Source organism: Podarcis pityusensis (assembly GCF_964106645.2).
Source record: "Podarcis pityusensis genome assembly, chromosome: 2".
NCBI classification, from domain to species: domain Eukaryota; kingdom Metazoa; phylum Chordata; class Lepidosauria; order Squamata; family Lacertidae; genus Podarcis; species Podarcis pityusensis.
Window position 1 is genome coordinate 95,931,019 of NC_138029.1, and position 12,719 is coordinate 95,943,737.

The following is a 12,719-nucleotide window of genomic DNA, read 5'->3' on the forward strand; positions in this document are numbered from 1 at the left end:
ATGTGATGTCTCAATCTGGCAATTAAGTTTGTATTAACTGACAAGGAGAGGTCTGTGCACCTGGATTTGCCCTCTTTTTTCAGGGCAAGGTGGGGAATAATTATAGTCTGGGGTACAGGGGGAAATTCTTCAGATACTGTGTTATAACTTCTCAGAAACTCTTGACAGCAGTGGGGATAAAGTGCACATGAAAGGGTCTCGTGGAATTCCGGAGGGAATCCATCAGAGCCAGCTTTTATTAAATTTAGCACCAACTGTATTTCTTAAGGAGTTATTTTCTTCTCCAGGGATAATTTGTCAGAATCCGACAGCCTATTCTTTTCCTCCCTGCTTGTAAATACCCTGTGTGTTCTCCATCACTTGCCAACTGGTCTGAAGTGCATAGAGGATCATAAAAATGAGCAAAAGGCTCATTAAAGACCAAGGGACACTTGGGGTTCTTTTCCCCACCGTATTTCATAATGTCAATTGGGCCCCTCCTTCCTCATATTTGTCATATTGGATAGTTAAAACCCAGCCATCCATTTTACGTGGCGTAACACTACTTCTGTGAGATGCTGACAGTCACGATAATGTAAAATATCTGACAACAGCGATATTATGAAATGCCCCAGTGATTGAATTCCATTTTCTGGATTTGGATGGCATTGTCAGTTTTACTTTCTAAGGATTATAATAAAAGGTGCCATCTTATTCCGTCAGAAAGGCCTAGAGATGCTAAACTGCCTCGTAGCACCCAAGAAAAGTATCAAACAATTGAATTGCAAATGAAACTGACAGGTACAGCAGCTCTTGGCAGCTGTGCTGAGCTGAACGCCACACCTTTCATTACTGACTGACATTTGGTCAATAGGCCCTGCTTAAAAAGCTCCGGCCAGATTCTCTGCAAGAATAGCAAATGGAAGCTATGCTCTGTATTTCACATACAAGTATATAATACAGAGTGGTATTATGGCTCCAGCGTTTTCTCTAAGCAGTAATGCTGCAGTGTTTTTGCGTGACAATTTGCAAATGTCAGACAATTAGAAGTGAAAAGTTCTTCCACCTCTTTTTTTTTTTTTTTAACAAACCAACAACACGTCATTGTTTACACCCTGGAAAAGAACATGTCTTGAAGAGTCACTGTCAAAATTATAAATAGACTCTGTTGTCAGATTTCTCTAGGTCACTAGAATTTCAAGCTTCTGTACTAAAATAATATGGTCTTTAGGGACTTTGTATATGCTACAGTCAAGTTTTCACACTCCCAGCTGGACCACTGAGGGGTGAGGACTGGCACTATTATATGGGGTTCAGTTTTGCTCTGGAGGTTGTTAGAACGAGTTTTCTGCATCAAAGCTGCTCATAGTCTGGTATTAAGGTGACTCCATATGTAACCTTTTGATGCCCTGGCCAAGAATTCTCCAGCGCTAACAACCGGCCTCAGGTGTCAGTCACTATTACCTGATACCTCTCTATATACCATGCCCTGTGGGATTCAGCTGCTCAAGAGATGAACAACAGCAATAATAGTAGAGACATTTGCTTTAAAAACTGCCAATTCTCAGCTCCATTGAACAATTTTTAGCTAACGTTATTCGGAGTTCTGTATTTCACTTTCATTGAGAACAGCAGAAATTTAACAGCCAATGTTGTAATTCATGTTATTAAACTTCCACCAACTCTAATGAGAATTTTTGTCATGCCTCTAGGGCAAGGTGAAATTGTGAGTTTATGCAATTTATAATCACTGAAATGTATGTTCCCCACTCAGCTGAATGGTTGCTTTTTACTTCAAGAAAACTCATGACCATGTATATGGCACTCATGGCCGTGTAAATGGCACAAATATAAATTGGGGGACATCTGGATTGAAGAGGATCTAAGGGTCTTAGTAGACAACCAGCTTAACACGAGCCAACAGTGTGATGCAGCAGCAAAAAAGGCTAATGCTATTCTAGGCTGCATCAACAGAAGTATAGTGTCCAGAGCAAGGGAATGAATAGTACTGCTCTATTCTGCTTTGGTCAGACCACACCTGGATTACTGTGCCCAATTCTGGGCACCACAATTTAAGAAGAATATTGAGAAGCTGTGCAGGGGAGGGCGACCAAGATGATCAAGGGTCTGGATACCAAGCCTTATGAGGAATGATTGATAGAATTGGATATGTTTAGCCTGGGGAAGAGAGACTGAGAGGATAGATGATAGCCATATTCAATTATCTGAAGGGCTGTCAGATGGAAGATAGAGCAAGCTTGTTTTCTCCTGCTCCAGAGGATAGAGCCCTAACCAGTGGGTTCAAGTTACATGAAAGCAGCTTCCAACTAAACATTAGGAAGAACTTTCTGACACTAAGAGCTGTTCAACAGTGGAACAGACTCCTTCAGTGGTGAACTCTCCTTCCATGTAGATTTTTAAGCAAAGGTTGGATGACCATATGTCATGGATGCATTAGTTGAGACGCATGTATTGCAGGGACTTGGACTAGATGACCCTGGGGGTCCCTGGCAACTCTAGAATTCTATGATTCTAAGAGTACCATCATCAGCAGTCACTAGCCACAATCCCTGGAATGCAGTAGTTCTGTTTCTGAGGGCCTTTCCAAACATGGTTTGATATGTGTCCAAAAATTGATGAGGCCCATCCTTCTGGAGCAGGAGAGAATCTGACATTCAAACACAATATGATGTTGCTATGGAATGTTGATTTCCACCCCTCCAACCATTAGTGTCATATGGGTCATTTTTGTGGTAATTTGTTCAGAACCTATTCAGTATTGCTTCTGACATCATAATAGTGACTGAGGAGTCCCTCTTAATACAGCCTGATTTTGAGATGCTTAAATGGCTTCATTGCAGATATCCCTCTTCCTTAGCCCTGCTCAGTCCTTGGCAGCCATTTCTTGTTTTTCAATCTACCCTTTGACATCAAGGCTACCTCCCACATTCTTTCATCGGGTGATAATGGTTCACTGCCAGTTTATCAGGATAGAACTGTGCATTAGTCCCATGGAGTAGGGTAGAGTTCCAAACCTACTGGAATCAGAATTTATGGCTTCTGGTAGATGTGGAAACTTCCTAGAATGAATCCAGGACTAGATACAGTCCAGCAGGTTCTGAACCTCCTCTGAAAGTCCAGAGATCCTTCTCTGGTGTAGGGAGAAGGAGAAAGTTTGCCTCTTCCTCACTGCATCAGAAGCCGTGGGGCATGTGGACAACTGGGTTGCTCTAATGAGCCACCTTACATCTGCAGGGTGTCTGATCCAGTTAGGAATAGGTTCTTTACTGATTCGGAAGATGATCAGGAAGGATTTGAGGCACCCACCTTGTCTGCAGTAAATTCTCCTCCCTAATTCTGATACCTCTCCAATTCAGTGAGACTTGTTTATTGACTGCTCATTGGATTCAGAGCATTCCATCTTGAGATACACTCTACATCCCAGGATGAAAGGGCTGTGATGGAGCAAGTTGCCAGTAGAAACATGATATAAAACCCTCAATGTGGAATGAATCCATCCTTCCCTCCATTTCTTTGCAACAAAATCCTGTGAAGGCCCTGGTTTTATATTTTTTAGACATCTAGTGAATTTATTTTCCTGCTACACTTGTTGAAAATGTGCAATGGCAAATATTTAGCAGAAAAGAAATACCCTATATCTGAGGGATGGCCAGAACTGTTTCCGAGTTTATTCCCTACCTTTTGTTCCAGAACAAATCTGCTTCATTTTTTATTGAAATTGTAGTATCTAATTTTATTCAATTGTAAGCTCAGCTTGTCACATTTTTGAATCAGTCTACATTTTTAAAAAAAAAACCCTTCCTCCACAATTTGTTGTAGTGAAAATTTCTCCTACTATATACTTTATTCTTTACAATTTTCTCCAATATACATTTGGATATTGAAACATTTTTACAAGCTGTTTCCCCTAATAGAGTGCATTGTGTATGTTATTTTCATGAATGCATGCATTTTTATGCATATTTTAAACTAATATACACATTTTTGTACATTTTCTTTGGTTGGAGAACTGCACAACAAAATTCAGGAAAAAAATTGTGAATGTTGAAGAATCCTTGTATTACCGTTTGTGTATTGTTTCAGGAAGTGTGCAGTAGGTGGGCTCACATGAAAATGTGAATCAGAACTAAGTTCTCAGCCAACGCCACTATTGTCTCCATCTTTTCATCATCTTTTGAATATGGAGTTACATAAAAGGGATCTAATATTTCATTGATCTGGAAACCTCTGTTCATTCGGATGAAATCTCCCTTTCCAGGCAAAAGCCATCCCTTTTTAACACACACAATCCTGATAGATCATGAAACGCGATCTTGCTCACTGCTCAGTCACCATGTGTCCTCTACCTTTTAGAGACTCAGAGGACTGTTCTCTTATGTTTTGCACTGATTGTCATTGACATACAAATAGCTAAAGTAATTTAGGTGAGCCACTGAAACTGTCTAGTTCACCCAAAACATGTACGCTGCTTGACTGTCCACTGCCAATCAGGTTGTTTCATTACTGGCATTTTTGTAAAACATTTCTACTTTGAATTGGCTGACTTTGCAGGAAAGTAGGCTACATAGTGAACAAAGAGCCTTCCTCTTTTCCAAAGGGGGAGTGGAAAGAAAATTTGTCATTCACATTATACATTTCTTAATTGGTATAATGTGATCACCAAGCTAAAACACTTTTTAAATGTACCACTTCGAAGCTATCCTCCATTTGTGCATCTGAATCTTCCTACCAGAATGTAGAATATTTAACTCTGAGGAATTCATTTTGTTAGGGGTTTTCTTTTTTTTGGGGGGGGGGGTGGCCCAATTCTTCATACTGCCAAGGTATCTTGGATTCTATTTTTGTCTGCTACCTTACCTGGTTTTGGTTTTTGCTTTTTTTGTCCTCTGCAGTTCTAGTGAGTACAGTGGTACCTCGGGTTATGAACTTAATTCGTTCTGGAGGTCCGTTGTTAACCTGAAAACGTTCTTAACCTGAGGTACCACTTTAGCTAATGGAGCCTCCCACTGCCACCGTGCCACTGCCACATGATTTCTGTTCTCATCCTGAGGTAAAGTTCTTAATCCAAGGTACTACTTTCGGGTTAGCGGAGTTTGTAACCCAAAGTGTTTGTTACCCAAGGTACCACTATATTCCCTCTGCTTCTTTGTCCTAGTAAGTTATAATGATGTCAGACAACATCAGGCCCAAGACATAAACCTGCAGCACACATTGGCCACTTTTCTCTAGGTTGATGAAAAGCCATTGATGAGGAATCTTTGGGCACAGTCCACCAACCAGCTACAAATCCACCTAACATCATCTAACCGATTTTTCACCAGCTTGCCAACATGCATATCACGGGGGACCTTGTCAAAAGCTTTGTTGAATCAAGATATACTATGTCCACAGCTCTCCCCTGTTCTACCAGACCAGCAACTTGATCAAACAAGAGAGATAAGTCTATAATAATAATAATATTTATTACGGCCATAGGCCCATACAGAAAAAAACAAGACATAAATAACAGCTTGTGCACGTGGGTAAAAACAGCCGCTAAAACACCACTGTAACAATAAAATACTATGAGATGGAATGACATACTGCGCCTTAATTAGCTTGTAGTGCTCCTTGGCAACGCTTTTGGGTAAGGACAGCGACCAGAAACCTAGCCACTTTCAGGGTCGTATGGGTATCCTTATCCTGCAAGATTTGGGCAAGGTGGAATTTTGGTGGGGTACCCTCTAGTTTCTGCATGATTGATCCCAACAAATTTGCCCGTGGCCCGTTGAACAAGGGGCAAGTGAACATAATGTGCTGAAGCGACTCCGGCGTCTCCTTATCACATTCGCACATGGCGGAGGCTTGGCCCTTTGAGAATCTATGTCTCAGAACATTGGAGGGAAAAACGTTAAACCTCGCTTTGGTGAAGGCCAGCCTATGGGCAACAGTCGAAAGGGAGGAGAGGTATGATGGAACGCAGTAAGTTAAAGTAATACCAATGTTCTGGGGCGAACAAACACCTCCCCCCAGCGTATAATTTCGCTGTAAATCGATGTCATCCAGTCTTTGGCGGATCAGTCTTTGAGCAGTGATTTGATCTAGTTTTAGGGAATCTAAGGGAGAGATTCCGTAACTCAGGAGTTTGGCATGAATTCTACTAGTCCAAAGGCTGGAGAATTCATCTCGCCATAAGCATTGGACAAGGTAATGGTCTGGTAATCTATGCCACAATGATAACCAATAACTGAAGACTTGCTTCCACAGGCAGGTTTCTAGGGATGCGATCTTCAATTCTAGTCGCATGGCTGCGTTACTTACGCACAGGGGAAGCATTAGGATCCGACGTAGGAATTGGTTTTGCAGAGTCTCAAGAGGAGCAAGATCTGTCATCACGGCCCAGAGCGGGGCAGCATAGGCAAGCGCGGTAACCACTTTTGCCTTGAACACCTTTAGGGCCGAGGGAACATGCAAAGCTCCATCCGAAAAGAAAAATCGGAGGAGCGCATATGACAGAGTTTTGGCCTTATTAAGTAGGTGTTGAATTTGTGCTTTCCACCCCAAATTGTATTGAAAAATAACTCCTAGGTATTGAAATTTTAGGACTTGCTCTATTTTTGCTCCGCCAAGCTTCCATTCGTATAATCTCCGACTTCTGGTGAAAATCAGAATCTTAGATTTAACATGGTTGATGGTTAATTGGTTGAGTTGACAATACGTGGCAAAGATCTTCAGAGCTCTGGTTAGTCCAACACGTGTATAAGATAGAATTACCGCATCGTCCGCATATAAAAGGAGTGGACAGCGGTAATCCGCTAGTCTAGGCGCGTGTGTACTTGGAGATGAGTTGACTAGGGGTGCTCGCATGTCGCTGATGAATAGGTTGAATAGGCAGGGAGCCAGTATACATCCTTGGCGCACTCCCTTGTTTATTGGTATCGAATTTGTGAGGTCGCCCGCAGGAGTAAGTCTCACTCTGGCATGGGTACCTTCGTGGAGCTGACTTATAAGCCATAGGAGTCTTCTATCGATGCCCTGTTTCGCAAGTTTCTCCCAAAGAATATTTCTAGGAACGCTGTCAAAGGCTGCCTTTAGATCTAAGAAGGCAGCACAAAGGTAGCCCCGGGGAGGGGAGGAGTACTTCCGTGCCAGATGGTAAAGAACTATCGCATGATCAGTTGTAGAACGTTTAGTTCTGAACCCTGCTTGTTCATGGCCAATCTGGTTAGTCTCATCTACCCATCGCGATAGTTTAGTCAGCAAAAAGCTGGCATAAATTTTCCCTATGATCGAGAGGAGGCTGATGTTGCGGTAGTTTTCCGGCTCCATTGGAGAACCTTTTTTATGAATTGGTACTATAATGGCCTCCTTCCATATTTTGGGGATGAGACCGGAAGCGTTGATTGCGTCGAAGGTTTTGGCCAAGATGCCAGCCCACCATTTTGGGTGTAGTTTGATGGCTTCAGCAGGGATCAGGTCGGGCCCTGGGGCTTTGCCCGGTTTCAGCTGGGCTATTAGCTTAGCTATTTCGTCAGGATCGGTGGAAGGCCAAATAGGTAGGTGGGAAAACAGATGCATCAGATGGTCGGAGGGGGCATCTGCCTGTGAGAAACATTTCTTCAGGAACAATTCCCATGTCGGTGCTGGGATGACAGCCCTTGGGTATTTCCTCGCCCTTCTATTAATCAAAGACCAGAATTCCCTGGATCTATGTGGCTTTGAAGCAGTAATCAAGGCCTGCCAGCGATTTTGTTGCCACTCACGTTTGGCAATTTTCTGCGTGCGTTTGTAAACTTGCTTGGCTTGTGCATAACTAGCTGGCAGAGTAGATGCATCAGAGGTCTTGTATACATTATATATAGCACGAAGGCGCTGTCTTGCTTGTTTGCACTGAGAATTATACCAGGGGGCACCGTAAGTATACTCGTTTCGATTTAATATTTTGGGTGGTAACCTGAAGAAGGACGTAAGATCAGTCGTATGATGGTGGAAGCGTTTCAACACTATGCTATGCTCATCTGAGGCAGAGCCTATGTTGGAATGGGGCCCGAGGATTTCTTTTTGAAAGAATTCCTGATACCTTTGAGCCTGGGTCTCCGACCATTTGATTCCTCTTACTTGGAGAGATTCGTTGGTTACCATCTGGGTCGCATGTCTATGGGCCTCCGACTGCCAGTTCAGGGAAAGCTTGGCTACCAGAGGAAGATGATCACTAGATTGTACATTCTCGATCTTAAAGGTGGAAATACACTTAAGCAGATCACTGGAGACCAACAGGTAATCGAGGACGCTGTTTGATTTGACGCTCAGGTGAGTGAAATCCCCTGGAATATCAGGGAGGCATGTGCCGTTTAGGGGGACCAGATTTAAACGGATGGCCATTTGATAGAGGAGTACTCCAGCCTCATTTGCTCGTTGGTCTTTAGAAGTTCTCCTCATGATATGTTCCAGATCATAATTATCAAGGTTTGGGGTAACCCACCATTTAGCTTTGGTCAGCAAGTCCCAATTTGCTGCTGTGCGGGCGTTAAAATCGCCACCTATTATGGCCGGGGTGTTTGGAAACTTAACATAGCATGAGAGCAAATGCTCTTCTAGCGAGCCCCATTTAGAGCCCAGTTCGGAGGAAGAACCCCCAGGTGGCAAGTAAACATTTGTAACTAGAAGTGAGATCTTTTCCCCCTCAATCAGCCCGGTAAGGGCGTAAGGAGGCAAGGCCTGTACTAGAGTAAATTTAGAATGTAGGTTGAGGGATTTGCCTATTATTAGGCCCCCTTTGGGGCGGCCTCCTTTCTGAGAGGGGCAGGCAGGGAGTTCTAGAAGCTCAAAGCCATTTAGGGCAATTTTCTCTACTTCCCACGATTCTTGGAACAAGATAATATGAAACAGGTTAATATACTCCAAGAATTCTGGGTCAAGTTTTTTTCCCCTCCAGCCCGCAATGTTCCAGCTGAGGACTGATAGGGGGGAGTTCCTGTTGTGACCAATTCGCTGTCATTTCGGGGAGAAATGTGAGTCCTTTGGAGGCAAGGCAGACCCCACAAAAAAGTCAGTTATTTTACTTTGCATGGCAGGCACCTGCTGAAGGTACCTAGTCTTAAAGTTGGTAGTGAGGTATTCTGGCTGGGGCGACAAAACGGGTCTCCCGCTGGCTAACCCAAGGGCGGACACTTCAGTGGGAAACTCCACTGGATTTGCTGAGACTGCCCCACCGCGAGGTCCAAAGGTCGCCGATGAAACCATTTGGTTTATATGTCCGGCCGGGTCTTCAATCAAATCCGGGCCATTTTTTGATGTAGGTGGAGCACTCCCCTGACCTGGTACTGGCGAAGGTACGGGGGATGCTCGGCGTACTGGTACCGTTTGTATGTCGGGTCTATGCCGCTCAGGGGAGTATGAAGACTCCAGTTCCGGCATTGATGGATTAGATGGTAAGGAATTGTTTTGGTGGAAGGAACTCTGAGTTACACTCCTCAGCGGGGGACTCTTGGAGGGCGAGTCAAAATTTATCAAGAGTTGGGATGAGAGGCCAACTTGTGAGGCAAGACCTGGGTCTGCCAAGCGTCGGTGGGTTTTGCCCACAAGAGGGGGAGGCATGGGTTTAGGAGCTGGACTAAGGTAAGGAAGACTTCCTGCTTCCTTAAAACACGACTCCGAAAAGCTGGCAGGGATATCCTGAAAAGTGGGCAGGACTTTTCCGTTCTTCTGGACATGTATGAGCTGATGATTTAGTACTTCTAGTCTATCAATTATTTCTTGTTGTTCTCTCGGTGGAAGGTCGCCAAAGGTGGCTAAAAGCTCTCTTTCCTCCGGCGGGGTCAGAGAATTACTTGCGCCAGTGGGTTTCTTTAAAGCTCGTGGGGGCGTAGGGTAAGTCCAGTTTCGGTACGGGTGGATATCCTCCGAGAGAGGAGGCTCGATGTCCCGAGGTACTCCTGACCTCTCCGACAGAGTCTGCTCCGTGCCGTGGCCGGCAAGTAGAAGGGGGTGGGTCATGCTATCCATAAAAACTCTTGTTGGGATGATATCATACCTAGCCAAGAGTGATTTCTGCCTGATGATAGCTGAAGGGATCCTTGGAGAGTAAAACGCAAGCATCACTTTCTGTTGCCTGAGGTGTTGGTTCAAAGGTAATACTGCAATAAGATCGCATTGTGAGATTTCTATGTTTAGGAGATTGCTTAGATGCTTTTTAACTCCACTCAGAGTAAGCCACCTTGGTGACCCTGCCCCGATGTTTAGGCAGATTTTCTTAGGTTGCAGGGACAACGCTTGATGTTTCAGTGCAGGATTTGGTTTATATTTAGGGATCACACTTCTTTTTTTGGTTGGAGGTAAGGACCTCTGGCACTTCAAGTCCCCCGTATCTACAGTTGGTTTAAACTCTGACCAGAGGTTATCAATTTTCTGTTCGAGGTTACATAGCTGGGAGGATAGCACATCAATCTTCTTGAATATGCAATTAAGGGTTCTGACCACAAGATGGAGATGTTCCTGTTGTTCTTGTCTTGCGCAGTCCTCAGCTCCAGCGTCCTGCACCACCCTCAATGGGACACTCCCTCTTCCTCCAAGCTTGCCGTCCGTGGTTTTAGTCTGAGGTAAAAATAATTCCTCTGGTGTTGACGTCGTTTCTGGAGACGTTAGAGGGTAGAAACGGTTCTGAGTTTTCACCCCATAGTAGTGTTCAGTGGGGTCACTCCGTTTGCCAGACACGGGGGGGTCGGTTTTTAATTGTTTGGCTCTTGGGGAGGACAGAGCCTCGTCACAATCCCTTAGGCGTTTGCCTTGGCCCATCATTATGAGTCTTTTAAAATAGCAGTGCTTAAAAGGTAATAAAAGGTGGTAGAAATAGAAATACAGCTGGCTGTAAGCTGGCGGAAAACCAGTAAGTCAAAGGCTGCTTCCAAGGCTGCCGGAGAATACAATTATCTGCTCATTAAAGCTGATTTACGATGCAGGCTTTACAATTATCAGCAATGTGAACTCCTGGCATGGGTTCCAGCACTCTGATACAATCTTCAGCAAGAACTTGAAAGGCTGGGTGCCACAACACAGATTTTAGGGAGGATTCGAAATGAACTCCGGCAAATGCGTCTTACCTCGTCGCCATCTTCGACCGGAAGCCGATTACGTGACACACATACACAAACACTCATTTCTTCAATGAAATTTGCTTTCTGTGCTTAGATTAATGCAGTAATTCACAAAGAGCGAGAGATAAGTCTAGTCAGGCATGGCTTGTTCTTAAGGAACCCGGGTTAGTTCCTTGTTATCAGCATTTTGTTTCTAAAGGCACAAAACCTAATTGCTTAATTATCTCTTCTAGAACCAGTGCCAAGATGACCAGTCAGTAGCTGCTTTGATATTTTTTCTCCTTTTTGAATTTGGGGGCATCTGCTCACCTCCAGTCTCACTTCTTACAAGAATGTTCAAAAGTTATAGACCAAGGCTCTGAGATTGCATATGCAAGTTCTTTTAGCAGACCCCCAAAGTGATATCACTATTATTTGAATCTCCTTTTATTTTTACCATATGGTTCCAACTTATTCGTAGATTTCCTCTCAAATACAGTATACGCATCCTTGATGTATGATGTAGCTCTTCCTCCCTTTTTCGTTTCACCTTTTCCTTCTAAAATTACCTCCAGTCCCTACAATTATTATTAGAGTCCATCCTGTATTTCCATACCATGTGCATTGATAGAGACAGTGGAATATTGATAGAGACCCTGGAGTATATACCCTGACAGCACTCTTTCTCCTTCTTTTCAATTTATATCCCACCCTTCCTCCCCTAAGGAGCCCATACCACCATCCCAGTTTCACTTACACTCCTGTATATGGAGCCATACTGTGTTCTAGGATTTGATCCCTTGCCCCACAGGAACTGGTTGAATTAATATTGTCTGCCTTACTCCAAACAGCCTCAAGGCAGCTTACAATAATAAAAACACTAAAATAAAATAATACATGATAAAACCAACAAACCAACATAATGAAGCAGAAAATCCAGACAATAAAATTCAAAATGAAGTAAAAAGCAACAGGTGAAAACACCAATAAAAGAGTTTATTTTATTAAAACACAAGGGGGGGGGGGCAGAAACACCAACTTTGCCTGACGTCTAAAGGAAAATTATACTGGTGCTAGGTGGAAACACCTAGGAAGAGTTATGTAGTTTGGACACCATGACAGAGGAGGCTTAAGTTTTGAATGGGGAGCATTCTGAAACGAGCTTTGGAAGAAAATATTAATAAGCAAGTATATACATGTGGTAGAGACAGCCCTTTAGATGTATTCATTTAAAATACAGTCATCTGATATCTCTGACATGATTAATTTTCATTTTCAAACCACCACACAATTTAGATTGTCATATAATAAAGGGAACATTTGATTCCTAAGCCTGGAGGAATCAATATAATGCATATTAAAAGTGACATTATGATAAGCCTATGCTTACATAATGTTTAATTGTGATTTCTTGTTGTTGTTTTCTACATACCTAAACCATTGCTAGAGGTTAACTGCAAACCAGGCTGTGAAATCAAAGTTTCAGATTAGTTTACAAATTGTGGTTTGGGTAAACCATGGTTAAGCTGTGGTAAACCATGGTCAAACCAGCTCCTGGTTTCCATTTCTTCTGCTACTTCCTTCTTCCTGGTCTTTGAGCCTTGACATACACAGCAGGGGGCAACTACTTATTGTCTCTTCTACAGTTGAATAAGGCAGATCAGGAGC